Here is a 26,822-nt window from a genome sequence, read left to right as displayed (position 1 = left end):
AGGAGGAAGATTTTCCTGGGAATATGGAAGGAAGAAAGGCCTCTCTTGGGCTACTCATGTATGGCAGTGCCATTTGCATGCTGTGGGCATGACTGTGCCTGGGAGATGGGGAATGGCTGCTGCTGGGGTGTTTGTGCTCAGTCATGGCCCATGAGCTGACCCTGCTCTGCTCCTCTCTTACACTGCCCACACTTGGATGGTCTTCAGGAATCATCCATGAGCCTGGACGATGCATGAACCTCCTGGAGTGATGGGTATGGATCCAAATAGAGGATTCAAGCAAGTTTGGGACTGGGACAGCTCAGGTGATTGGTGACCATTGCCAGGTGTATGAAAGAGGCTGGATGATTTATGAGGAACTCACAGGCATTTGCAGCTCCACAGAAAACCAGAGCCTTGCAGTTAAAGCAACAGCAGTTCACATAAAACCAACTCCCAAAACACAAAACACACTGTCCACAGGAAAAACCTTGATAAATATTTGAGAAGGATCTACCAGGTCCCAGGGGTCAGGTCTCAGCCATTCTGGAGATGAACAAGCATCAAGGGCTGACATGGCATCAGAGCCACCTCCACATGGCCCTCACCACCTGTAACCAGTGTCTCCAAGTCTTTCCTTCACCAGCCTCCAGGGACAGGGACCTGCACTGGTTGTTTCCTTCACAGCTGTGTCAGTGATGGCCCTTCATGGGGTTCCAAACACCCTCAGAAACTTGAGGTTTGCTTCTGCCTTTCACTTCATCAGAGGTTTGTTCGTTGTTTCAGTAGCTGCAGTTCAGGATCATGGCAGCTCATTAACATTGAAAATGCTCTTACAAGCCAAGGCTCTGTGCAGCATTTTCCTAAATGTTTCAAGTCTGGTGTGGATGATTAGAGAGATTTCAGGAATAGCCAAACAGAAAGCATTTCCATAATAAACAGCAAGAAATCAGTATTTCTTCTGTTTCCTTCCCTGCTCACCCTTCCCTTCCTTTCCAGAGCAGTTCATCTCAACAGTTTCGTTTTCATATTGTTCTGGAGCGTGTCCTGATAAAGACTGAATATAATGGAAAAGTGGGTGCCTAAATCACCATGTAAGTGAGGAGACAGGCCAGGACGCCTCAAGAGGAGTCACACTCCTCTGGACCAGAAGGTGTTCCTGGGAGTTTCAGGCAACAGAACACAGTGATACTTGTGTTCAAGGACCTGGTCAAATGACCCATCTCCTTTTCTGTAATGGTATCTGAGTTTGCTCAGGTCACCCCTGACTTGAGCCCCATCCACTCCTGGGTGTTCTCCTTTAGGATTAAAGTCCCCTTGCTGGGAAAGATGGAGGCAAAGAAGCCATGAAGAACCTCAGTCCTGTCTGATTCTACTCTTACGAAGTTCAGCAGCAGAACCATGATCTAGACAGGGTGTCTGTTCTTTTACTGCAAATGAAGCAATGTCAGCTCGTCTTGCTGCCCTCAGACTCCCATTCAAGGATCAAGCCCAGGGCATCTTAGCCATCATCCCTACATCCATGGTATAAATGTCTTCTTTTGCAGCTTCCCCTGCTTCCACCTCCTGTGTGCTGCCTTTTTGCCCTGGAGCTCCATCAGTTCAGACAAGCACCCTCAATGAGATAAATGCTTCTGTTCATGGGTGCTTGGAGAGAAAATTCTTTGCTTGGAGCAGGCTGCCCTGTAAGGCTGATCAGATTTCCTGAGCTCCTTCACCCTTCAGACCTACTTCCTACTTTGCTCACCATCCCCCAGTATGTCCAAATCTTCTCCTCTGGAGCCCACCAGCCTGTGCTCTGCTGCTGGCCTTCCTCCCTCCCCTCCGGGGTCTGGGACCCCACTGTTTCCTGGTCACAACAGCCAAGGTGGACACTCATGTTCACATCCCTCACCAGCTCTTCCTTCTTCATCAGTACCAGATCCAGGTGAGCATCACCCTCATTGGCCCACCAGGCAGACATGTTAAGAAGTTGGCCCAAGATCCTTTGAACTGTTGGCACCTGCAGATTTGCCTGGCCAGGTAATGTCAGGGCAATTATAGTTCCCCATAGGAACCTGCTCATTGACTGGAGACATCCTAAGGTTCCTGACAGAACATCTTTTCCATTTCTTCTGCATGATCAAGTGGTTTGTAACATCTAACTGGATTTACATGGCAAAGTCTTGGAACTGGGGGTGAGTGTGGATGTGTTACAGTTGTCACCTCTCTGAGAAGACAACAAGAGTTTGACCAACATCAGACAGAGCCGATTTCAGCTGCTCCAAGATGGACCCACTCCTGCCAAATCTGAGCCACTCAGTGATGCTGGCAGCACCTCTGGGATATTGTGTTTGAGAAAGGGTAAAAAACGCTGCACAACAGCAGGTGGGGGAGAGGAGGGAGGAAATGTGAGAGAAAATCACTGCAGACACCAAGGTCATATCCCACAGGACCCAAGCAGGTCCCTCAGCAGGCCAAAGCTTGCTCTCCTGAAATCCTGCTCTTGGCCTTGTTATCATCTCCCAGGAGCCTCAGCTCCACTGTCCCATCCCTGACTGTTCCATCCTGACCAACTCTTTCTGGTTTGTAAGTGTGAAGTCCCACAGGGCACCTCACCCCACTGACTCCTCAGTCACCCGTGTCAGGAAGATGTTGTCAATGAGCTCCAACCCCTCCTGGATGGCTGGTACCTTGCAGATATTGGGATATCTCAGGTCTGCCATGAGGACACGGCCCTGAAAACATGAGGCTTCTTTCATTTGTCTGAAGGAGGCCTCATCTAATTCCTCTTCCTGATCAGGGATCCTGTAGCTGATGTCCAGTCACCACAACACTGCCCATGTTGTTCTGCCCTGTCATTCAGACTCCTCAAACTTCAGCTGGCATTGTCTACCCCCAGGCATCTGGTATTTACCCATCAGAAAACTCTGAATTTTGACAAGATGAAATGACCAGTGCTGTATCGGGGCAGGAGAATAAACCCATCCATGAGGACAGAGCAGGACCTGACACGCTGAGCACTGACCCTGAGGAGAAGGGCCTGGGCACTCCAAGGTCCCCACACCAGCCCGTGGTGCACGCTCACCATGAACAAGGCAGCTGCACACGGGGCTGCATGAGGAGGAGCGCGGGGACCCAGACACCTGGAGTTCTCATCCCATTCGGTTCAGCACTGGTGTGACCCCACACGCACGGGTGTGTGCCAGTGTGCGGCTTCCCAGTTTGGAGAAGCAGGGAGGAACTGGAGAGTGCAGGGCTCTGCCAAAGCAGGTTCAGGACCTTGTGCACATGGTGTGGGATGCTGAGGGACCTGGGCTGCTTTGGCTGAGTGGTGCTGGGGAGGCTGCACCAGTGCAGGAGTAGCCTGAGAGTGCTTGAAGGGTGGTTTCAGAGGTGGTGGAGGTTTCTTCATAGTGGGAAAGAACTTGAGAAAGAAATAATGGCCCAAAGTGCAGCTGGGGAGGTCCAGGCTGGACATGAGCAGCAAGGAATGTGACTGGAACGGCAGTGCTGTGGTGGAGCAGGTCAGCAGAGGGAGTCTGCATCAGCCCAAGGCTTTGTGCTCCAAGGAACAGCTGGGGAGGATGCAGAGATCTCAGCAAAGGAAGGAAGATGCTCAGACAGGAGCAAGGTGGGGCAGCAGGGGGGATGTCTGCAGCCTGCAGGGAAAGAGGTGCAGGGGATGCCACAGCACAGGACAGGCTGTCGTGGAGATGATCAAGGGATGTGGACGCCGAAAGCCCCACCAGACATGAGCTCCTCCTCCCCTTAGCGATGGTTGTTGTGTCCACCTCTGATGCCTGTGAGGAGACACCTTGTCCTTCCAGCACAGGGACCTCACGGCCTCCTTGTCCCCAGCCAGGAACCTGGGAGGTGTGGGACCATAATCCTGCCCTTGGCCTTGTACAGCCCCACATCACACTGTCCCAGGAAGAGTCCAGGGTTGGGGTCAGGGCTTGGCCCTTTGGTTAAAGAAACACATCCAGGTTGAATCAGTATCAAAGAGACCTTTACTTTGCTTTTGCTGACCTGTCATCAGTGCCTCCAATTTTCTGCTCTACCCAGATTCTGGGTACTGTTTCTCAGTAGGTTCCCTCAGTGGGATTCATTAACATTACAAGAAACTTTGCAGTTTGAATCTGACTTTGACTTCTTGAGAAGTTTCTTCATCTTCCTCCAGGGTCTGAGGTCCATGGACTCAGCACCAACGCCACCAGAGGGGTCATTAAAGCTCCTTGGGCTGCTCCTGTGCTGTTGAGCTGGGCTGGGCTCCAGGGACAGAGGGAGCTCCTGGCAAGCGGCAGCACTGCAGAGAGACAGCTCTGCCCAGGAGCAGCTCCTCTGCACAGCGCAGCAGGGCTGAGGGCTCTGCCTGGGGATCTCAGGGAGACGAGCAAGGCAGAGAGAGATTAATGGTGGTCAGGATTGGGAGGATGATTGAGAGCTCACTGGATGAGAAACCTTTGCAGCCCTTGCCATGGTAAGTCTCTGGGTGCAGGGCAATGCAGCTGTAGCTCCTGGAGGCATCTCCTAAAACTGGCACAGGCACAGCTGATGGGATCTGTAAGGATGGGGATCTTTTTCAGCAACTTTGAAAATCTGAGAAGCTGCCAGGGTCAGCGCTCAGCCTGCCCGGGGAGATCCCATGGCAGAAGCTGTGGGGGAAGGAGTGACCCCCGGCAGGGCAGGCAGGGAGCTTGTGGGGTTGAAGGGTGTTGTGTGGGTCAGGGCTGCTCAGAGCTCCAGATCAACCCCACAGACATGGCAGAGGGTCCTTCTGAACAACAACATCAAGACAGCAACAGCTGCAAGGGAAGGAGTCTGTGCTTTCAGTTTTCCACTCTTGGTTGTCTGGTGTGCAGTGGGAGACGGGGATTTATTTATCTCTTTGGAGAAGACACTGAGACCCCAATTCTCGTTAGGACTTGTCTGAGCTGCTCCTGAGTCCCTGCACACACAGAACTGCCCCTGGGCAGTGCCAGGAGGTGTGAGCAGGACAGAGCTGAGCACACAGTGGGTGGGATGGGGTCTGTGACACTGACAGGGAGCAGACCCAGGGACAGAGACACAGCTGCAGGCAGCAAAAGGCATGGGCAGGGAGAGGGAGATGGACCAGAAATGCTGGGGAGGCGGGATTCAGGACCCCCCCTGCCATCTCCTGCAGTGCAGAGATGTTTCCCAGTGCAAGCCCTGGTCTCCTCTCTTCCCCAGCAGAGCCTCTGCCCCAAAGCCATGAGGTCCAGGTCATGAGTCTTCACCTCACCAGCTGCACCTCCAGGTGAAGGGTTCCTGGTACGTGGTACGCAGAAAAGGTGCTAAACGTACTTGCTCTACAGTGTCATTATGTGAGTGACATCAGCACAGCCGGGTAAGGAGGAGGTTCCACAGCCTGCCCGTCTGCCTTTCTGTTATTGCTTTAATTTTCAGGAACACTTCAGTGTCCTTCCCTGTTTCTCCACCTCTCCCTGGTGCTCTTGCTGTATGGGATTGGCGTGGGAGTGTGTTTCCATTCTTGTTCTGACACCAACACTGGGGGTCTTGCCCCAGAGATGATTCATGGAAACCAGGTACCTAAGCTGTATTTTAAGTTGTGATGAAACATGTTTCTCATTTTGTAGAAACAAAATAAACTGACATATCCCTCTTTCAGGGAGGAGGCTTTAATGAGAAAAAGCATGTTTATTTTGCTCAGAGAAGTCTCCCCTAATTTGTCACTGTCTTTTCCTCCTTGCACAGGTCCCCATGTTCACAGACAGCAAATGTCCAACAGCAGCTCGATCACCCAGTTCCTCCTTCTGCCGTTCGCAGACACACGGGAGCTGCAGCTCTTGCACTTCTGGCTCTTCCTGGGCATCTACCTGGCTGCCCTCCTGGGCAACGGCCTCATCATCACCACCATAGCCTGTGACCAGCACCTCCACACCCCCATGTACTTCTTCCTGCTCAACCTCGCCCTCCTTGACCTGGGTTTCATCTCCACCACTCTCCCCAAGTCCATGTCCAGCTCCCCCTGGGACACCAGGGCAATTTCTTATATGGGATGTGCTTCCCAAGTCTTTCTGTTTTCCTTTTTCATTTCAGCAGAGTTGTATCTTCTCACTGTCATGTCCTACGACCGCTACCTTGCCATCTGCAAACCCCTGCACTACGGGACCCTCCTGGGCAGCAGAGCTTGTGTCCACATGGCAGCAGCTGCCTGGGCCACTGGGTTTCTCAATGCTCTGCTGCACACGGCCAATACATTTTCACTGCCCCTGTGCAAGGGCAATGCCCTGGGCCAGTTCTTCTGTGAAATCCCCCAGATCCTCAAGCTCTCATGTTCCAACACCTACATCAAGGAACTTGGGCTTATTGTGGTTAGTCTTTTAGTAGCATTTGGGTGTTTTGTGTTCATTGTGGTGTCCTATGTGCAGATCTTCAGGGCCGTGCTGAGGATCCCCTCTGAGCAGGGATGGCACAAAGCCTTTTCCACTTGCCTCCCTCACCTGGCTGTGGTCTCCCTGTTTGCCAACACTGCCATGTTTGCCTATCTGACGCCCCCCTCCATTTTTTCACCAAGCCTGGACCTGGTGGTCTCTTTCTGTACTCGCTGGTGCCTCTAGCAGTGAACCCCCTCATCTACACCATGAGGAACCAGGAGCTGAAAGTGGCACTGAAGAAAGTGATTCAATCATTTTTCTGTTAGAACAATTAGTTACCCAAGTCTCTTCAGAAGTTATTTCCAATTCATCTCAGGATCCTGCTTTGGGCTGTGCATTTTATCTGCGATAACCATGTTTGTCAAAGAATTTCTTCATCCACAAAACTTCTCCAGAGGCATGAAGCCAGCCTCTTGGAACCAGAGACCTGTTTACCTGTTTCTGGGACCACGACTTCCTGTGTTGGATCTCTGTAACACAGGATGTTTTGAAAAGATGGATCCATTTTGAAATCACTGTATCTCTGAAATTTGCTCCATCTTTTCGAAACACCCCGTAAAAGGTGATTTCCTCACTTTCTGTATTTGGAGCTTGGGCTCCTCTTCCAAAGCTGTGGTCAGCCTGAATAAATTTCCCCCCCACCAAGGCCATGCTGCTGTACTTGGGTTTTTCATGCGCTCAGGGGAGGACATGGGGCAAGATGTTACGTCACGGTGCTGCTTTGAGTGTCCATCTGTGGGTGCCCAGTGTTCCTGGAGATGGTGAAGGACCTTCAGTGATCTGCCTTGAACTATCTCACTGTGGTTTTCAGGCACCACAGCCTGCTCCTAGTGCTCTGTGCTTCAACGGGGGAATAAATGACCCACAGAAACCTATTTCTGCATTCCCCAGCTCAGGGCAGGCTGCTCTGTCACTGCGGTAGCAGGAGCAGCATGAAGAGCTCCTGGGCAGGAGTCTTGTGCTGGTGAGAGGGGCTGGCACAAGAGGGCTGCCAGCAACGGGTGTGAAGGATCTCTTGAAAACAAGAGCAGAGGACACAGGGGGACGGTCCTGTGTTCCTGCCATGGCTGATCCCAGCCCTTGGGCTGATAGGGAGGTTGATGTTCCTCTCTGTCTCAATCCATCTATCTATCTGATTGCCCTACCATGCATACATGCATGCATGCATCCATCCATCCACCCATTCATCCATCCATACTGGTACTCCATATGGGTGAGCTGCCCCATGATGTTTCTCATCCCAGTGAGATCATATAATCATTTAAGTTGGAAGAAACCCTCAAGATCATCGTGTCCAGCCATTAACCTAACTCTGGCTATAAACCATGTCCCTAAGAACCTCATCTATATGTCTTTTAAACACCTTCAGGGATGGTGACTCAACCACTTCCTTGGGTAGCCTGTTCCACTGCCTGACAACCTCTTCTGTGAAGAAATTTTTCCTATTATGCAAACTGAACCTTCCTGGGTGCAACTTGTGGCCCCTTTCTTCTTGTCCTATCACTTGCTATTTGAGAGAAGAGACCAACACCCTCCATGCTACAACCTCCTTTCAGGCACTTGTAGACAGTGATAAGGTCTCCCTTCAACCTCCTGTTCTCCAGGCTACAGAGTCCCAGTTCCCTCAACTGCTCCCCATCTGACTTGTTCTCCAGACCCCTCACCAACTTCACTGCCCTTCTCTGAACTCACTCCAGCACCTCAAGGTCTGTCTTGTAGTGAGGGGCCCAAAACTACACACAGGATTTGAGGTGCAGCCTCACCAGTTCCGAGAACAGGGGGATGATCACTTGCCTGGTCCTGCTGGCCACACTATTCCTGTTGCACACCAGGATGCTGCTGGCCTTCTTGGCCACCTGGGCACATGCTGGCTCATGTTCAGATAGGTGCTGATCAACACCCCGAGGTCCTTTTCCATTGTCAGATTCCAGTCGCTCTTCCTTAAGCCTGTAGTGTTGAATGGGGTTGTTGTGACCCAACTGCAGAACCCGGAACTCGGCATGAAACTGAACAAGTCCAAGTGCTGGGTTGTTCACCTGGGACAGAGTAACACTGAGTGCAAGTGTAGATTAGGAGAGAGCAGCTGGAGAGCAGCCCTGCAGAAAGGGATCTGGAGTGATGGTTGACCACACGGTCAACAGGAGGCAACACTGTTCCCCAGCAGCCAAGACAGTAACCCACATCCTGGGGTGCATCAAACACAGCGTGGCCATGTGGTCAAAAGACGTGACTATGCTGCTGTATTCAACATTGGTATGGCCTCACCTTGAGGGCTGTGTGCAGTTCTGGGCCCCATATACTATTACAACAAGGATGTGAAGGCCCTTGGATGTGTCCAGAGCAGAGCAACAAAATTGGTGAAAGGTCTAGAAGGATTGTCCTCTGAGGAGCAGTTGAGGACTCTGGGCTTCTCTTGTTTGGGGAAAAGGAGGCTCATTGCTCTCTACAGCTTCCTGAGGAGGGGACATGGACAGGGAGGTGCTGAGATCTTCTCCCTGGTGTCCAGTGATAGGACACGTGGGAATGGTTCAAAGCTTGGTCAGGGAAGGTTTAGACTAGATATTAGGAACCATCTCTTTATCAAGGTTGGTCAAAAACCAGAACAGGCTTCCTAGAGAGGTGGTCAATACCCCAAGCCTGTCAGTGTTTAAGAGACACTTGGACAATGCCCTTGGTACATGATTTATCTTTTGGTCAGCCCTGAATGGGTCAGGTATTTGGAACTAGATGATCATTGTAGGCCTCTTCCCACTGAACTAGTCTAGTCTAGTCTAGTCTAGTCTGTTTTACACATATACCTGTAACAGGGTGGATCCTGGGCCCAAACAGTCTGCTCAGCAGCCTCCTCAGGATATCGGCCTTGCCAATTGCAGACACCAGGACACATGAGCCCCCAGGGCTGCAGCCCCATTCCAGATACTGGTACAGACCCCCCCAGTCACACACATGTGCACACACACTCTTATGTCTGGTCACTCTGGTCTCTCAGTTGCTGGCACCAATGACATACAGGCTGTCTGACCCCCTGCTCCTGTTCTGCTCGCTACACTCACACATTCACGCAGAGGAGAGATTTGCTCACATAGCATAGATTTAGAAATTAAGTTTAATGAGAAGACAGGACAGACTGCACTGGTTGGGGTCCTTCCCCAGACTTCCCATGATAAGTCCTGTGTAATCCAGAAACGTTCTTCCCCTGCACCCGAATGTGTCCTGCACCCCTAGGCAAAATCCTGTTAGTCTAAATGGTGATCCAGAGAGCTGCTCTCAGTCATTCCTCTCAATGGGCTTCAAACCTGGACAATGAGGCTGATGGCACTCCCAGGGCAGCCTTGGAACAAGATGTTAATTCCTCAGAGCCTGTAATTTGGGTTCCCACTTGCCAATGAGCCTCTGTGCTATTCTTGGTTTTGGAGGTGGGCTTGTGATGAGCTGGTGGCTCCTGTGATGGTGCTGGGAGCAGTCGGGGCAGGGTATTAACTGACTTACTTCTCCTGCCTTTGTTAGTGCCTTCTTTGTGTGTGCAGAGGAGCTTCTTATCACTTAACAACATCCAACGAGAACATAAATCTCCTGAGTCATCTGTGTCTGGAGCTTGTGTACATATGCATTGGTATTATCTAGCATATGATAGCAGATCACTGGAATTGCTGTCCAGAAATGCCTCATGATTAGGGGAAAATCTGTGTTGTTGTACGGGCAATGGCTTCATTCAGGGCCAGTATCACAGTCTTGTTTCTGAGACCATAGATGAATGGATTTAAGAATGGGTACAGAACAGTGTTCAGCAACGCTACAATGCTGTTAGTCTCCAAGGAAACATATTCTGAAGGACATGCATAGAGAACAACACAGCTCCCATATACAACGGCCAAAGTGGTGAGATGGGAAGAACACGTGGTAAAAGCTTTTTTCCTCCCAGAGGCTGCTGGAAGATGTAGAATGCAGAAAAGGATGCACATGTAAAATGCCAGAGTTAAACATAAGGAACCCAGAACGACAAATGATAAGAAAACAGAGTCTATTTTCCAGAGCAAGCTGGTGTCAGAGCAGCACAGTTTGAATAAGGTGGAGTTGTCACAGAAAAAGTGATGGAAAAATAGAAATAGGATTGGGCAAAGCAGCTGCTTAGTGAGATTGTTCTCTTACCAGAACCCAGGATCACAACCAATTTTATGCTTGTGGAGGATGTAAAGCAGATTTCTAGGAAGGCCAGATTGGCAATGAAAAAGTACATGGGGGTTTGTAGGCGGTGATCTGCATATACGAGGAAAGTTATGGTAGTGTTCCCCATCACTGTTGTCAGGTATATGAGCAGAAAGAACAGAGAGAGTAAGAGCTGTAGTCTTTGATCAAGCCCTGAGAAACCCTCTAGGACAAACTCAGTAACTGCAGTTCCATTTTCTGGTCCCATGTTGAATTTCAGTTCATCATGCTGAGACAGGAACACGGCAAAAAACAAGTGTGATAATTCCACAGTCTGCATGAAACGCTCTACAAAACCTTCTCTGCTTCTTTCCTTCCTTGCAGTCTTCCTATAGTACACAAATAAAGTATTTCAAGCATTTCTCACACCCTGATTTTTCTCTATCCAGTTTAAACTGGAGATCTCAGACAATTTGTCGTCTTCTTTCAACCTTTTTCGAACACTCGTAAAGAATTCTTCCTTCAACACAGGGGATTTTAAAGTCTGGTAGCTATTTTATGCCATTCCTGCCAAATTCCAAATTCATGCAGACTGGTTCCAAACATCTATCACACCTCTGTGGCTAAGTCATCCCTTTTATTGCACAAATGTGTCCATTGGGGCACTCCTGGGTCCCTATTTGGGTCCACTGGGGCACTCCTGGGTCCCTCCCAAACTCCTGGGTCCCTCCCAAACTCCTGGGTCCCTTTTTGGGTCCCTTGGGGACCCAAATTGATTTGACCCCAAATCAAATCAAATCAAATCAAATCAAATCAAATCAAATCAAATCACATCAAATCAAATCAAATCAAATCAAATCAAATCAAATCAAGTCAAATCAAATCAAATCAAATCAAATCAAATCAAATCAAGTCGAATCAAATCAAATCAAATCAAATCAAATCAAATCAAATCAAATCAAATCACATCAAATCAAATCAAATCAAGTCAAATCAAATCAAATCAAATCACATCACATCAAATCAAATCAAATCAAATCAAGTCAAATCAAATCAAATCAAATCAAATCAAATCAAATCAAATCAAATCACATCAAATCAAATCAAATCGAATCAAATTGAATCGAATCAAATCAAATCAAATCAAATCATATCAAATCAAGTCAAATCAAATCAAATCAAATCAAATCAAATCAAATCAAATCAAATCAAGTCAAATCAAATCAAATCAAATCAAATCACATCAAATCAAATCAAATCAAATCAAATCAAATCAAATCAAATCACATCAAATCAAATCAAATCAAATCAAATCAAATCAAGTCAAATCAAATCAAATCAAATCAAACCAAATCAAATCAAATCAAATCAAATCAAATCAAATCAAATCACATCAAATCAAATCAAATCAGATCAAATCAAATCAAATCAAATCAAATCAAATCAAATCAAATCAAACCAAATCAAATCAAATCAAATCAAATCAAATCATATCAAATCAAATCAAATCAAATCATATCAAATCAAATCAAATCAAGTCAAATCAAATCAAATCAAATCAAGTCAAATCAAATCAAATAAATCAAATCAAATCAAATCAAATCAAATCAAATCAGATCAAATCAAATCAAATCAAATCGAATCAAGTCAAATCAAATGAAATCAAATCAAATCAGATCACATCAAATCGAATCAAATCAAATCAAATCAAATCATATCAAATCAAATCAAATCAAGTCAAATCAAATCAAATCAAATCAAGTCAAATCAAATCAAATAAATCAAATCAAATCAAATCAAATCAAATCAGATCAAATCAAATCAAATCAAATCGAATCAAGTCAAATCAAATGAAATCAAATCAAATCAGATCACATCAAATCGAATCAAATCAAATCAAATCAAATCAAATCAAATCACATCAAATCAAACCAAATCAAATCAAATCACATCAAATCAAATCAAATCAAATCAAATCATATCAAATGTATATCGAAAGCTTTTCTTTCTACTCTTCAGTACTTGCCTTTTTGGATTAGGAGTCCCTGAGTATCTATTGATTTCAGAATAAGCAGTATCAAGCACCTCTTCCATAACCCCCTGCTTTCTTCCACAGCTTCGTGCTCTCTCTTTCTTGAGGAAAGGGGATAGGAGGGCAGAATAGAGAACAAGTATAACTCTTCTTCTTTAGTACTCTAAATAATGACTGAAATCGGTTATGGTTCCACACAGTCTCATCTGCCATCCATCTGCATTGAAACGCAGTTGCTTCCAAACAGTTGCTCATTGCTGTTACTATTAAACGTCCTGACCTAAATGCAGACCAGGAGAAAAGTGACTGGAAGAGATTTGTAACTTTTCTTTTGCGTGCCAGCTATAGGTTGGGAGGACCCAGCCTTGAGAGTTTTCTCCTGTCTCCATTGATTATACAGGGAGCTTCGGGAAAACAAACTCTCACAGGCACCTGTTGTGGGGTAGGTGGAACTCAGTAGTCAAGTCTCGACTCTTTGATTTATTAAGTTATATTTCTTAAATCAAACCACACATCTAGGAGAAAGAAGCACAAAAAAAGCCCACATATGCAATAAAACCTGGTGTTTTTCCCTTCATCTTTACATTTGTTTTCAGACGTAGAAAGGAATAGAGCAGACAGCTCCAAAACCAGGATGATTCAAAATGCAAGGGGATAAGGGGGAGAGGAGGAGATGGGGGGTTTGAGGTGATGAAACAAAGTTGTGCAGGTGCGCAACCAAAGCTCTTCAGTCACCTGGGTGCTCCAAGGACTTTCCCATCCCATCGTCCACAGAGACAACAGGAGAAACCAGTCTGAGACAATGGATCAACATGAAACCAAGCGATCAAGTAAAGTCAACCTCCTTCAATATCAACCACCTCCAAAATCAGCAAAAATTAAAGGTTTGCCCAACTTGTGCGGGATTTCTTCTTGCGGGATTCCAGACAGTGCTGGAGACAGGCAAATCCTGCTGTTCCTGGGCCTATTTCCTGTTCATAAAGGTAGTTATTAACATCCTGGGTGAAGAATCAGACTGTTTCAGAGATCCCTGTAGCAGTTTCTGCTGCAAAACTGGATAAAGTTGAGCAATTACTTAAGTTGCTTGCAAATGCCAGAGAGGATGTGCAGGACAACAGGCTCGCTGAATTATAAGAACTCAGAACAGTTGTAAGGGGAGCCTCACTTGATCCAGTTGAAGACACTGACAGGGGAGTCTCTTCCAATCTGTGGTATTCCATAATTCAATTAATCTTTTCCTCAGAGAGCTCTTCAAAGGGTAGGCACGTAAAAGAGACAGAGGGAAAGAAGTAGAGATATAAAATGTGCCAATACAAATTGACAAGATCCTCTGAACAGTGTTTCTCAAACCATTGGTAGGCAATGTATTTCCTGCTCCGGTAGGGGATTGTACTAGATGATCTTTTGAGGTCCCTTCCGATCCCTAACATTCTGTGATTCTGTCATTTTAGGAAATGGCTGCATAAAAAGATTCAAATAGAGATACAGTGTTTAATTAGCTTGCTGACACTTGCCCATGGTGCTGTCAAAACTAACTAACTAACTAACTAACTAACTAACTAACTAACTAACTAACTAACTAACTAACTAACTAACTAACTAACCAACTAACTAACTAACTAACTAACTAACTAACTAACTAACTAACTAACCAACCAACCAACCAACCAACCAACCAACCAACCAACTAACTAACTAACTAACTAACTAACTAACTAACCAACCAACTAACTAACTAACTAACTAACTAACTACGAAAAGTTTCATGAGGCAGCTGAAGCGCCACGTGTGACTGGGAAAAGTCTCCCAGGACCTATGGGAGCTCTTCTGGAGTACGAGCTGGTAGCCATGAGCTGAAGTAGGGGACCTAAGGGGTGGTGCAGGGCTGCTGGGTGGGCTGAGCAGGGACCTCAGCAGCACAGCAGCTCATTGCGTCCCTTTGGACGCTGCTGTGAGGTCACTTCTGTCACAGGAACTGAGTGACCAGCAGCGGGAAGGCAAATACTCAGAAGTCATGAAGGCCATCAGAAAGCTGCTCCCAAGGTGATGACAGATGTGCGAAGGTCAAGGTGAACTGAGTCAAGAGAGGAGAGGAAAGAACGGCTTGGCCAAGAGAGATGAAAGATCTGCAGGGTTTCAGGTAACAGTGATGCCGTTGTGACATTGACTGTGGCATTCATGTTAGGCCCTTACCTGCGTTCTAAGCAATAATCTTAAACTCTAACCTTACCCCTAAATGCCAACCCTCACCCTGACAGTAATGCACTACTTTAAACCCAATCTCAAAATTTACCTCTAACCCTTAACCTCTAAAGTGAACATCTCATGCTCAAAGCTCTCGTTCCCATGCTCAACCCCCATCACCTCCAACCCCTCTCCCTACCATACTTAAGCAGCTTGGCCCCCTGGGGCAACATAGGGTGATTCTGGAGCAGCCACGGGACATCTGAAGAAGGATGTGAGGTTACAGGTATTTGACCAGCTGTTAGGACCAAGGAGGAGATGGGCAGCATTGCTGGGACCAGGTCTGTGGTGCCTCAGGGACTTGTGGGCCGGCAAGAGGCATACAGTTGTGATGGTGGCTCTGAGGTCACTTCCACCTGAGCACCTGATCGGCCACCTTCAGGCACATAGCTGGTCTATGTGTGTGTCATTAAAGCTGTGCCTAAGGAACTGATAAGCCACCAACATGTACGTGATCGTGACCCCGGGTCCTCTTCTCTGTACCTGGGACCTTTGGTCCAGTGTGATGAGTTGGCTGGGACTCAGACTGCTGAGCTGGTTAAACTGGTGCATCTCCTGTCCTGTGCCCAAGTTTCTGTTATCTGGTTCACCCAAGGACACACAAAGAATGCACCCAAGATTTTTCATCTTTGCAAGGTGTCAGCAAACTCCTGTTTCTCGTACAATAAGTTACACAAAGCTAAGCAAGGTTAGGCAATAGAGATGTGGGTTAAGGCTTAGCTCTCTGTTAGCTCTTTAAGTGTTAGTTCTTTAAGTGTTAATTAGTGAATTGTTAATTGCCTGTATCAAGCTGGTGGAGGTGAAGTCACCCTGCCCAGGGTGGGGGAGAACGTGACTGCCAGTACCTTGGTCCCACCATGGTGTGCACATGGGGAGAGGCACAGTGGGGCACAAAAGGTGCTAAGGAGCCATATTGAAGGCTCTGGATCTCAGGGGGTTGTGCAACTGCCACAGTGGGCATTGTGACGTCACTGGTGATGTCACAAAGGAGCCCGCCCAGGCACCCCTTTAAATACAGGGCAGGGAGGCGGTCACCCCACCGTGGCCTGGTCCCGGTGACAGAAGAGACACGGCCACTCTCACCACCACTATGTCCCATCCCTGGAAACTGTGAGGCCACTAAGAGCCAAAACTTCCCATCCCTGGACACCTTGGGCCACTCAGGGTAAAATTTCCTGTCCCTGGACCCATTAGGGCACCAAGAGCTAAAATGTCCCATCCCTGGACACTTTCGGCCACCAAGACCAAGTTGTCCATCTCTGGACCCAAGATGTCCCATCTCCAGCCCCCTTGGGCCAACCAGACCCTGGATGCCTCATCCCTGGACCACTTAGGCCAACAAGATGTCCCATGTTTGGACTCTCTGAGGCCATCAGGAGGCAAAATTTCCCGTCCCTGGATCCCTTAAGTGACCAAGACGTCCCGTCCCTGAACACTATGTGGCCACCAAGACACAGGATGTCCCATGCCTGGACACATTAGGTGACCAAGACGTAAAATATCCTATCCCTGGGCCCCTTGGGCTACCAGGACCTATAATGTCCCATCCCTGCACCCCTAGGGAGATGGCCTATCCCTGGACCCTTTGGAGACACCAAGTCTTAAGATGTCCCATCTCCAGCCCCCTTGAGCCAGCCAGGCCAAGATCTCCCATCTCTGGTCCCCTTAGGCCACCAAAAGACCTAAAATGTCCTTTTCCTGGAACCGTTGGACCACCGAGAGCCAGGATGTCCCATCCGAGACTCAAGATGTCCTATCCCTGCGCACTCTGGGACACCCTTGGGCCACCAAGATCTTAAAATGCCCCAACCCTTGGACCACCCAGACCAAGATGTCCCATCCCTGGAAACTCTGGGACAACCAGGCAAAGATGTCCCATCCCTGGACATTTTGGGGCCACAAAGACCAAGGTTGTCCCATCTTGGGACCCAAGATGTCCCATCTGCAGACATCTTGCACCACCAAGACCTCAAATGTCCCAACCATTGGACCCTTTGGACCACCCAGGCCAAGACGTCCCATCCCTGGACACTGTGAGGCCACCAAGACCCAGCATGTCCCATCCCTGGACACTTTGGGTAGTCAAAACCTAAAATGTCCCATCCCTGGACCCCTTGGGCCATTGAGAGCAAGAATGTCCCATCCCATACCCCGGATGACCCATCCCTGGACATTTTGGGCCAACCAGACTCAAGATGTCCCATCCCTGGACCCCTTAGAACACCAAGACCCAAGACCCAATCTCTGGACACTTTGGGGACACCAAGACCAGAGATGTCCCATCTCTGGACCCAAGATGTCCCATCTCCAGCCCCCTTGGGCCACCAAGACCTAAAATTCCCCAACCCTTGGACCACCCAGGCCAACAGGACAATTCCCTGGACACTTTGGGCCACCAAGATCCAGGATGTCACATCTCTGGGCCCCTTAGGTCATCAACACATAAAATGTCCAATCCCAGACCCCAGGTGTCCCATTCCTGGACACTTTTGGACACCAAGACCTAAAATGTGCCATCCTTGGACACTTTGATGCACCCATGTCTAGATGTCCCATCACTGGACACTGTGAGGCCACCAAGACCCAGGATGACACATCTCTGGACCCCTTTTGGCTACCAAGACCAGGATGCTTTCTGACCAGTCATCTTGGGCCACCAAGACCAAGATGTCCCATCCCTGGACCACATTGGCTACCAAGAAACACTATGATTAGTCTCTGGACCTCATGAGGACACCAAGACCCAGGATATCTCATCCCTGGGCCCAGATTGTCCCATCTCCAGCCCGCCTGGGCCATCAAGAGCCAAAATTTCCCATCCCTGTATCCCCTGGGCTACTCAGGGAAAGATGTCCCATCCCTGGGCCCCTTAGGCCACCAAGACCTAAAATGTCCCATTCCTGGACACTTTGGGGCCATGAAGACCAATGTTGTCCCATCTCAAGACCCAAGATATCCCATCTGCAGCCATCTTGGGCCACCAAGACCTAAAATGTCCCATCTCTGGACACTCTGGGACACCCAGGCCTAGATGTCCAGTCCTGGGACACTGTGATGCCACTAACACCCAGGATGTCCCACCTCTGGACCCCTTTGGCTACCAAGACCAAGATTTCCCATGTCCAGGCATCTTGGGCTGCCAAGACCAATATGTCCCATCTCTGGACCACTTGAGCTACCAAGAGCCTGGATGTCCCATCTCTGGACATTGTGAGACCACCAAGACCCAGGGTATCTCATCCCTGGACTCAAACTATCACATCTCCAGCCCACTTGGGCCATCAAGATCCAAAATTTCCCATTCCTGTCTCCCCTGAGCTACTCAGGGAAAGATGTCCCATTCCTGGGCCCCTTAGGCCAACAAGACCTAACATGTCCCATCTCTGGACACTTTAGGCCACCAAGACTTATACTGTCCCAACTCTGCATCCAATATGTCCCATTCCTGGACACTTTGGGGACACCAAGATCAGGGCCCTGAGGGGCAGTGACTTACGTGAGGAGGATGGACTGGTTGTCATGATCTGCCAGGAGGAGAGAGATGGGATGACATTAGGAGAGATGTTTGGGATCTTGGGGTTCACCCTCTTCCATATGAGGAGGGATGAAGTTCGAAGAGATGTTTGGGATCTTGGATGGGATTCTCCATCCTCCAGGTGAGGACCAGGTCTAGGTCAGGACCCATTTTTGGGGTGGGATCTTCAAGTTTGGGGTCCCAGCAGGAGGTCCCTACCCATCAGCATGTTCTGGTAAGACTGTTCGAGTCGGAGATGATGTGGGGAGGAGCTTCACTCCGCTTCTTGCCCTGGTAGGCGGCCACCACCTCGGCGTTGTAGATGGGCAGCCACTTGTAGTGGTTGATGGTCACACAAAAGAGCCCTGAGTAGGTCTGGACAAGGGGCAGGTGAGTCATAACCAGGAGGTCCTACCTCACCAGGAGGGGACATGTTGGGTGTGGGTGGCCCAAGGGGTCCAGGGATGGGACATTTTGGGTCTGAGTGGTCCAAGGGTGCTTGGGAAGGGCCACCAGGTTCTAGGTGCCCCAAAAAACATGGGGAACCCACCCAGGTTCTAGGTGTCCCATAGACCCTTCTGGAGGTTCATCCACTTCTAGTGAACCTCAAGAGCTTCAGGGCAGCAGTCACACAGTCACAGAGTCGCAGTGTCACAGCCAGAGTCATAGTCACAGTGCCACAGAGTCAGGGAGTCACAGACTCACAGTCACGGAGTCACGGACTCACAGTCACAGAGTCACCGTCACAAAGTCACAGTCAGAAACACAGTCACAGAGTCACAGAGTCAGAGTCACAGAGTCACCATCACAAAGTCACAGCCAGAATCACAGTCACACAGTCACACAGTCACAGTCACACAGACAGAGTCACAGAGGCACAGTGTTACAGTCACAGAGTTGCAGTCACAGAGTCACAGTAAGAGTCACAGAGCCACAGTCAGAGTCACGGAGTCACAGAGTCACAATCACAGAATTACAGAGTCACAGAGTCACAGTTCTCATCCCATTCGGTTCAGCACTGGTGTGACCCCACACACACGGGTGTGTGCCAGTGTGCGGCTTCCCAGTTTGGAGAAGCAGGGAGGAACTGGAGAGTGCAGGGCTGTGCCAAGGCAGGTTCAGCACCTGTGCACATGGTGTGGGATGCTGAGGGACCTGGGCTGCTTTGGCCCAGCAGCGCTGGTGAGGCTGCAGCAGTGCAGGAGTAGCCTGAGAGTGCTCGAAGGGTGGTTTCAGAGATGGTGGAGGTTTTCTTCATAGTGGGAATCACAGAATCACAGAATGGACTGGGTTGCAAAAGACCTCAGACATCATCAAATCCAACCCTAGGTCCAACTCCAGTCTGTTTGCTAGATCATGGCACTAAGTGCCATGTCCAATCTCAGTTTAAAAACCTCCAGGGACGGTGAGTCCAGCACCTCCCTGGGCAGCCATTCCAATGCCTGACCGCTCTCTCTGTGAAGAATTTCTTCCTAATCTCCAGCCTAAATTTCCTCTGGCAGAGTTTAAGCCCATGCCCCCTTGTCCTATTGCTGACTGCCTGGGAGAAGAGCCCAATCCCCCCCTGGCTAGAACTGCCCTTCAGGTCGTTCTAGAGAGTGCTGAGCTCACCTCTAAGCCTCCTCTTCTCCAGACTGAACAAGCCCAGCTCCCTCAGCCTCTCCCCATAGGGCTTGTGCTCAAGTCCCTTCACCAGTCTTGTTGCTCTTCTCTGGATCACTCCAGCGCTTCAATCTCTTTCCTGAACTGAGGGGGTAAGAACTGAACACAATAGTCCAGGTGTGGCCTCACTTCCCACGCTATTTTTGATACAGGACAGGATACCATTGGCCTTCTTGGCCACCTGGGCACACTGGTGGCTCATGTTGAGCTTCCTGTCAATTAGCAGCCTCAGGTCCCTTTCTGCCTGACTGCTCTCCAGCCACTGTGTGCCCAGCCTGTAGTGCTGCAGGGAGTTGTTGTGGCCAAAGTGCAGGACCCAGAACTTGGCCTTTTTGAACTTCATCCCATTGGAATCAGCCCATTTTTCTAGTCTATCCAGATCCCTCTGCAGAGCCCTCCTGCCTTCCAGTAGGTTGCCTTCAAATGGCCGAATGTGATTTTAGGACTGTATAAATTTAACTACTCATACATTTATACATTTGGCCCTTTGAAGGCAACCGTGAGGCTGATGTGACCCCCGGTGAAAATTAATATGAAAGGCAATGTAGGTGGTTGGTTGCTAAGGGATTATTGAGAGACAAATCTTCACAGTCCTAACACGGTAAGTCTCTGCATGTAGGACAATGCAACTGCTTTTCCTGAAGGAATGTCCTGAAAGCGGCACATGACACAGTGTTGCAGGATCTGTCAGGTCTCTCTCACAGTATCTCTGTTGCAGAGAAGAACACACTCCAGAGCAGGGTTTCCCTGCTGCACTGTCAGTGGGAAAGGGCATGATGGCACCTTCTGCTGAGGATGACTGCCTGGGGAGCACCCAGGGGTGCCCAGCCCTGTCCTGCAGAGCAGGGTCCCTGCACCCCAGGGCTGTGCCAGGGCAGGTACTCTGCTGCCTTCCAGGGTCAGCACTCAGGCTGCCCAGGGAGATCCCAACAACACTGAGGGGAGAAGCTGCGGGGGGAAGGAGCGACCCACGGCAGGGCAAGGTCCTTCTGCTGTTGGGTTCTCTGTGAGTCAGGGTTGCTCACTCCAGACCTCTTACAATAGGACGTTTCAAGAAGATCTATACAGATATTACTAAAAAGATAAGGAGCTTTTAGTTATCTCTTCCATGACTCAGGGGAGGGAGGTTGTAGGAAAAGATAAATGTAAAAGAAGCTCTCAAGTTTTAGCAAGTCACTGAGACTCCTGAACTGCAACTCTGAGTGATCAGTTCATCTGCCAGAAGCCTCTGAACATCCCTTCAGCCACTCCCCTGCCTGTGGACAGCAGGAGCATCACAGCAGCTGAACCTGTCCTTTTTTCCAACCTGCAAACAGGAAGATGCCCCCAGGCAGTGCCCTGTGAACAGGCAGGATCTAGAGAGCCAGGGTGAGGGTACAGACGGTGGGATGATCTGTGAGTGCTGACAGGGAAGAGACATGGACAGGGGAACACCTCCCAGGAGGAAAATCTCCTGGCAGAAGGGACAGGATCAATGAATGAGATGAAACTCAAACAAGAAATGCAGTCAAAGGGTGAATTCAGAGATTTGTGTATGATCCCCTGCAGTGCAGATCCCTCCTCTGAGCAGCCCCCTGGCCTCCTCTCCCACCCAGCAAGGCCTCTGCCCTCAGGGCCGGGGGCTCCAAGGAAAGAACCAGTGGGCACAGGCCCTGCTCCTTGTGGCACCTGCAGACAGAACCATGAGGGCTCAGCCACAGAGTTGGAGGAAGGTCTGGAAAAGGACAAGGGGGTGTGGATCAGGGGGAGGGTGTATGAGAAATAGCTTTGATTTTGCTCAGAGAAGTCTCCCCTAACTTGTCACTTTCTTTTGATCCTGTGACAGTGCCATGTGCTCATCAGCAGCAAATGTACAACAGCAGCTCCATCACCCAGTTCCTCCTTCTGGCATTCTCAGACACACGGGAGCTGCAGCCCTTGCACTTCTGGCCGTTCCTGGGCATCTACCTGGCTGCCCTCCTGGGCAACGGCCTCATCATCACCACCATAGCCTGGGACTAGCACCTCCACACCCCCATGTACTTCTTCCTACTCAAACTCTCCCTCCTTGACCTGGGCTGCATCTCCACCACTGTACCCAAGTCCATGGCCAATTCCCTCTGGGACACAAGGGCCATCTCCTACACAGGATGTGCTGCCCAGATCTTTTGGTTTTTGATCTTTATAACAGCAGAATATTCTGTTCTCACCATCATGTCCTACGACCGCTACATTGCCATCTGCAAACCCCTGCACTACGGGACCCTCCTGGGCAGCAGAGCTTGTGTCCACATGGCAGCAGCTGCCTGGGCCACTGGGTTTCTCTATTCTCTGCTGCACACAGCCAATACATTTTCATTGCCACTGAGCAAGGGCAATGCTGTGGACCAGTTCTTCTGTGAAATCCCTCTGATCCTCAAGCTCTCCTGCTCACACTCCTACCTCAGGGAAGCTGGGCTTCTTGCTTTCAGTGGTTTTCTGGTTTTGGGATGTTTTTTGTTCATTGTGGTGTCCTATGTGCAGATTTTCATGGCCGTGCTGAGGATCCCCTCTGAGCAGGGATGGCACAAAGCCTTTTCCACCTGCCTCCCTCACCTGGCCGTGGTCTCCCTGTTTATCAGCACTGGTGCATTTGCCTACCTGAAGCCCCTCTCTGTCTCCTCCCCATTCCTGGACCTACTGGTGTCTGTTCTGTACTCACTGGTACCTCCGACATTGAACCCCCTCATTTATAGCATGAGGAACCAGGAGCTCAAGAATGCTCTGAGGAAGCTGATTACTGGATGTTTTCAGCAGCCATAGACGGCCTACTTTCTCTGCAGTGGGCTCCAGTGTACATCATGACAGGCTAAGTTTGTTTTTCTTTCTCTACTTTTTTTTTCCCTTTTCCCCACATGTTGTCATCTTCAAAGTTATGTCACTATTCATCCCATTAAGTATCCTCACATTTTGTGTGACTGAGACACTTTGTGTAAATGGGGAGTTTCTCATTGTATTTAAGTGAAATAAATGAACCTACAACAGCTTTTTTTGTTTGTTTTCAGTCTGAGATCCATCCTCAGAATAGTTAGAAGGAATGTGACATGAAAACACCTTCCTGGCTGCATCAGCTCTGGGAAGGCTGCTCTGTGCCTGGAGCAGTAAGAGCTCTTGAGGTCCTCAAGGGCCAGGGCTTTTGTGCTGGCCTGGGGAGAGGGGATGGCATGGAGGGGCTGCAGACCTCTCAGGATCTGCTGGAGAGGAGAGCAAATGACACAGGTGCCTCCTTTTCCTTTTACCATGAGTGTTCACCCACCTCTGGGGTGACTTCTCTCTGAGCTGCAGGAGCTGCTGTGCCCTTCAGAGCGGCAGAGGCTGTGGGGTGACTGCCCAGAGCACCCGCAATGGGCACTGCTGTGGGACCAGCCCTGACTGGGATTTGCTGGGGAGAGGGTGTTGGTGGTGGAGAGAGGGCAGGGGAGGTGGCAGAACCTTGAGAGAACTGGACTGGGCTGGAAAGTACCTGGGAGAGAAAAACATCAGCGTTTATCTTGTGGTGCATGACCATGCAGGGTGAAGACTCACACGAGGGGGTTGTGGTGCAGAGCCAGGGCTTCTGGAAGGGATCAAAGACATGCAGGTGCAGGAGAGAGGAGACTGCTCTATGCCCTTGGTGACATGGACAGACCAGGAAGGTGGCCCAGGGCCTTAATCACCCCCCAGTCACTGGCCATCTCCCATGGGCCATTTCCAGCACTGGCCGCGCACCCCAGGTTTACGGGTAAGGTTCCCTGTGAGGCCATGTCCATCCTCCTGCTGGGCTCAGGGCCTGTCTCAGGGAACGGACAGCTCTGCCCAGACTCTCTCCTGGCCCAGACCCTGGCAGACCCTGGAGCAGGGCTGTCTGTGACCCCACAGGTGACACGACCTCTCCAGGAGCTTGGAGAGGCTGCCCAACAGGAAGGCCATGGGGTGACAAAGCACCAAGAACTGCTCTGGCTATCAAGTCAGGAGACCGTTCCCCACCCCGAATGCACCCTGTCCTGTGCTGAACCTGCACCATGGGGCTATGGGACCATGTGTGGGGCAGCAGGGCTGGGCTGTCACAGCACAAGGTGCAGACAGGGGCCACAAAGCTGCTGCCAGGGGTGACAGCAAGGACAGGTACAGACAAGGAGTACATGTACATTGGCTTTACTGTGCAGGGATGGCTTTGGGAAAGGCAAAGCTCACCTGGAGTTGGCGACTGCAAGAAAAGTCAAGAGCAAACTAAGAGCTTCAACAGCTGTGTTAGAGACCACGGCTGAAGAAAGGGAACACAGAGCTGCTGCTGAGTGAAGAGGGAAATTTAGTAACAGCAGACACTGACACTGAAGGACTCAATGACTTCTGTACCTGGGTCTTTACAGAAACCATCTCCCAGGCCTCTATGCTCAATGAAGGGGTTCAAGGAGGAGAGCAAGTCTTTGGAGGACCCTCAGGAAACCCCAGCAGGACAAACACCAGTGTCTGCCCCTGCAGGGGACTCACCTGGCAATGGCACAGGCTGGGGATGTCTGGTTGGGAGCAGCTCTGTGGGAAAGGTCTGTGTGGGCAGGGAGCTGGACAGGAGGCAGCGTGTGCCCTGGTGCAAGGGAGGCCAGGAGCGCCCTGGGCTGTGCCACCAGGAGCACGGCCAGGAGGTGGAGGGAAGGGATTCTCTGGAATAGTCCATCCAGATCTCAGATCCCACTTCAGGAAAGATATTGGCAAGCTGGAGTGGGTTGAGCAAAGGGCCTCAGGACAGCCAGAAACTGGAGCACTTGGCCTGTGGGGAGAGGCTGAGGGAGCCGGGCTTGTCCAGCCCAGAGAAGGGAAGGCAGACAGGGACCTCATCACAGCCTGTCAATACCAACAAGGAGATCATGGAGAACACACAGCCAGGCTCTTCACCATGGTGTGTGGTAGAAGAACAAAAGAGAACGGGTGGCAGGTGAAAGAGGAGAGGTTCAGCCAGGACATAAGGAAAAGCTTTTTCCCTAGGAGGTGAGTGTCAACTTCATTTTCACCAGGGATCACATCAGCCTCATGGTTACCCTCAAATGGCAGAACATAATTTTAAAGGACTGTATAAATTTAACTACTCCTACATTTATACATTCGGCCCTTTAAGGCAATTGTGAAGCTGATGTGACCCCCGGTGAAAATGAATTTGACACCCCTGCCCTGGGAGCTCACCCAAGTGCTGTTGCAGGTCACCCAGAGAGGCTCTGCAGCCTCTGTCCTTGCGGGTTTTCAATCTCTGATTGAATGAAGGCTTGAACACCTTGTTCTGACCCAGTTTCTGACAGGTTGGACTGCAGACTCCTGAGGTCCCTTCAACCTCAGTTCTCTTATGATCCCATTGGGATGTTGGGCTCTGTTTCTAACGGGAGCAGAGGAGATGATTAAGGGGCATGAATGCGCCTGTGCTGTAGGTGACCATCTAAACCAACATCTAAACCCAGCCAACACCTCAGTGTGACTCGCTCTAAGCCAAGTGTGAGGAGTCCTGGGCAGGGAAGGTTTAGAGGGCATGAGGCGCTATGCAAGACACAAAATGATCTTGGCTTCATGCCTGCAGGCCCATCCGATGTCAGTTAATGTCAATGAAAGTTAAAATATGAACTGAAGACAAAGTTTCAAAGTCAAGGAAGGTTTCAATGTACTTTTCCTTTTTTTTAGGTCTTTGGGGGGTTATTTTCTTCAAAAAGGAAAGTGTTTTCCACAACTAGAAATGGATATAAGACACACATGTTCTCAGCTACATGGATAGCTTTTTACATATTGATTTTTCATATGGCACATATTACATTCTTACATATTAAACGTTTATTTATTTTCTTTTTAAGTATTTTGGGGTATTTATTTCTTTGAAAAACTAAGAGTTTTGCAGAACTGGGCATGGATTTAGGAGACAAATGTCTTCAGCTCCAGGGACACAAACACCTGGTGCCAGTGTAGATGCCCTGGGAACCCCTGCCTAACTTCCACCTGCATTGCAAGGTGCTCTGGTCTCCCCCAGGTCCTCTGTGATAGATGCCAATCCCAGGCCAGCACCTCGGATAAAATGGGTCCCCTAAAATGGCACTGGCTGTTTATGGTGAGACAACTAATGACTGATGTCTGTTGGAAACGTGGACGTGTTTATATTTTTGTTGTGTTTTTTGTTTGTTTGTTTGTTTTTTGTTTGTTTGTTTTTGAGGGTGTTTGTTGTTTGTTTGTGTGGGCTTGGTGGTGGTTTGTTTAACATATTAACTAAAAAAATAAAAGGACAAAAAGTGAATCACCAGGCCGTGTACTAAAGGCAGGAGAAGAAATATCGGTCTTCCCCTGTACTTCTATTACCAACACGCTATTATTTCATCTCCCTTGTCATTTAGGAGTTTCGACCTCTCCTGACTAAATGTCCATGTCAAAGGACAACTTTCCAACAGTCTGTCTGGATGTTTGCCCTTCCCAGTGCTCTCAGGTTTCCTCCTCCACTTGCTCTTTGGTCATTCAGTTGCCTCTCCACTGTCTGGTTTCTGCTTTGAGCCTCAGGCAGTTACAAACTTACCCCAGTCTTCAGAGGTCTAATTAACATGGTACACAGCACGTTAATTGTGTTTCTATCTATCCTTTCCTATCTCTCTGTCTAAAAATAGTTCTTGTGTGGATGTCCCTTGTGGATGGTGGATCTCATCAGATCCAGCTTGTACACACAGCTGAGGAAAGTGTTTTACTGTTTATTAAACTGTGCATTATTTACACAGGAGAGCAGGTGGAGCTGGTGCACAGGAGCTGCAGCATCTCCTGCAGAGCTCAGTGGAGAAGTCTGATGTGAGGAAAAGTGGTGCAAGTCTCTGGTGGCCAAAGAGGGAACCTG

General features: G+C 49.4%; 2 pseudogenes; one reads left to right on the top strand and one right to left on the bottom strand.

The window, feature by feature from the left end:
* Positions 1-5,720: 5,720 nt before the first annotated feature.
* On the top strand, positions 5,721-6,646 carry LOC136116125 (olfactory receptor 14C36-like; annotated as a pseudogene).
* A 3,755-nt stretch (positions 6,647-10,401) lies between these two features.
* On the bottom strand, positions 10,402-18,715 carry LOC136116124 (uncharacterized; annotated as a pseudogene).
* Positions 18,716-26,822: the final 8,107 nt, after the last annotated feature.

Source organism: Patagioenas fasciata, unplaced genomic scaffold, assembly GCF_037038585.1.
Source record: "Patagioenas fasciata isolate bPatFas1 unplaced genomic scaffold, bPatFas1.hap1 Unplaced_9, whole genome shotgun sequence".
Classification (NCBI taxonomy): Eukaryota; Metazoa; Chordata; class Aves; order Columbiformes; family Columbidae; genus Patagioenas; species Patagioenas fasciata.
The sequence above is the reverse complement of the archived record's forward strand: the minus strand, read 5'-3'. Positions and strand labels throughout refer to the sequence as shown.